Below are 2,551 nucleotides of genomic sequence, written 5' to 3'. Positions count from 1 at the left end.
ACTACTACTACTACTACTACTACTACTATTACTACAAATAACAATAATAATAATAATAATAATAATAATAATAATAATCATAATAATAATAATAATAATAATAATAATAATAGCAACAACAACCACAACAACAACAACAACAATAATGATAATAATGATACTAATAATTGTTGGTTGTATTGAATATACTGTATGTGCGCACTTGTATGAATGTTCATAAATATTTATGTGTTACTGTGTGCACTGGACTGTGTGTGCACAAACCATGTCTGTGAGTGTATTGTTTCATTTATGTTTCTTACTGTATAGTGTGTGTGTGTGCGTGCGTGCGTGTGAGTGTGCGCGCGCGCGCGCTTCAAAATCCCCTGTACCTTCCAGCCAATTGTAAGCCAATTGTTCCAGCCAACTAAAAGACAAAAACAGAATTTCTCTATGACAACAATTGTATTGTCTTTGCCAGCGGCCTGGCCAACTGACTGTTCAGTGGCTGCAGATTCCTAATGAAAGGTTTGTCTTAGGAGCAGTTATCGCTGACTTAGAGGTCATCAAATCCGCTTTCAGTGCTCGTAGACCTCCTGGGGAAACACCTGAAAAAGGGAATATCTCCCATATCAGTCAGTCTGGATAATTGATCCCCGCCGTCCGGGGCCAAGACGTCACAGAAAGAAAGGTGAGATTATTCTATCTGAAACTGATCGGCCACTTCTTCCGCTTCAGCACGCGTTCTGTTCTGCCCGTTGGTCTTTGTCGGCTTCCTGCTGTGTCTTTCTGCTTGTTTCCAAATGTATCGTCTTTCTCTCTCTCCCTCTGAGTTAATGCGGCGGTGTAGCTCCAACAAAGGACATTGAAAATATTCCTCTGTGATGTTGCGTGCACGTTTGCATCAAAGTGGGTATCTCGACTCAGAATCATATCCCTTATGTCTTATCTTCTCGCTTTCCTCCAACATATTCTATCAACTTGGAGCAGAGTAATCCTTCCCATCTCCTATTTTATATCTCCTAATTATTCTCCTAGAAATATAAATTGTGGCAACAGTATTGGAAATATTTAATGACAGAGACAGTATCAGCTGTGTGCATCGGTTGTTCGGAATCTCGGTTATCTGGGAATTAAAGCTTTTTCTACTTCAAATCTGCACTGACAGTCAGATAAATGTTTTGAAATGTAGACTCTGGAGTAAAATACCTGATTCACAGACCTTTCTTCTTTTGTCCGCTTCCTCCATTCCCCGCCGCTGTTCGTCTCCCAGCAAGGTCGCGAACGTTGAGATTTCTCACGCTAGTGCTTAACAGGTGTCGGAGTGCGCACTTTTCACACATTAGCACCTTTTATATAATTCACAGCGTGACAAGAGGTCAGCGCTTAAGCAGATGAAAAAAAAAAAAACTAAAAAACGGCCACTTGGTTTCATTATTTATCAGACGGGTCGTGAATGGCAGCTGCAATAGGGGGCTGTAGCGCTTGAAGGGTCAGCCTAACTGGTTTGTAACCAGGAGGCCGCTGGCGGTGACGCCTTGACCAGTTCGACGGAGAGCCCACCTAATAACCAGATGTTCTCCTAAACCACTTCCTCTGAGCTCTTCAGCGTCTGACAGTAGAAGAGCGTGGCGGCACCGTATGGTTCCCAGTCACCATCGTCAGAAAACTGCGTTTGCGTTGGCAGCTCCCAGTGGAATGGTTGAACTGGTTAAACTGGGCCACTCCCAATTAGTAGTTGTGGGCAGCCAAGCCATTGCGGTGGGCAGCTTCCAGTGCCCGACCGTGGGAGAGTGTGGCAGTACTGGATAGTTCCCAGTCCCAGACCAGGACAGGTACAGGACCGGTCTAACTGGTAGTTGCCACGGGCAGCCGCTAGGGGCCAAGGGTAAAACAGTCGTTATACCGCGACGCTTCCAGTGTCAGACGGTAAAGGACGGTGGCTGAGCCGGAGGGATCCCTGATGTGGGGATGGATGGAGCAGGTGCTCGCTTCGCCGTCAACACAGGAGCGCTCTGGTTCGGACTGCGTGAGTCCCCCCCCCCCCCCCCCCCCCCGCCCAAACCCTCTCCCCCACATCATCACATTGTAACGTCCTCATTTAAACCTCCGCCCACCCCCGCCCCCGCCCCAGCCCCCACCCCCGCCCCGAGGCCCCCGCTTGTCCACAACCAAACGTAACCTTGAGTTATGGCATCGCTGCCCCTGGCAATCACATTAAGAGGCACATTCCTTCATATTCACACAGGACACCACATTAGCAATCTCCTTAATTTAGCCAGACTGATGAATCGTAGCTCGCGCTCTCTCTCTCTCTCTTTCGCTCTCTCTCTCTCTCTCGCTCTCTCTCTCTCCCTCTCTCTCTCTCCCTCCCTCTCCCTCGCCCCGTCTCTCTTTGTCTATCTCTCTCAATTTCCATTTGTTTTTTCTTCTTCCACATTCCTCTATTTCCATCTCTGTCGCTCCACATCTTTCCCCCGGCTCTTCCCGTGCCCCTCGCTCCCCCCCCGCCCTCCCTCCCTCTCTCTCCCCCTCCCTCTCCCCCTCCCTCCCTCCCTCCCTCCCTCCCTCT

This window comes from Zeus faber (assembly GCF_960531495.2).
Source record: "Zeus faber genome assembly, chromosome: 10".
NCBI classification, from domain to species: domain Eukaryota; kingdom Metazoa; phylum Chordata; class Actinopteri; order Zeiformes; family Zeidae; genus Zeus; species Zeus faber.
This window is presented reverse-complemented; position numbering follows the sequence as displayed.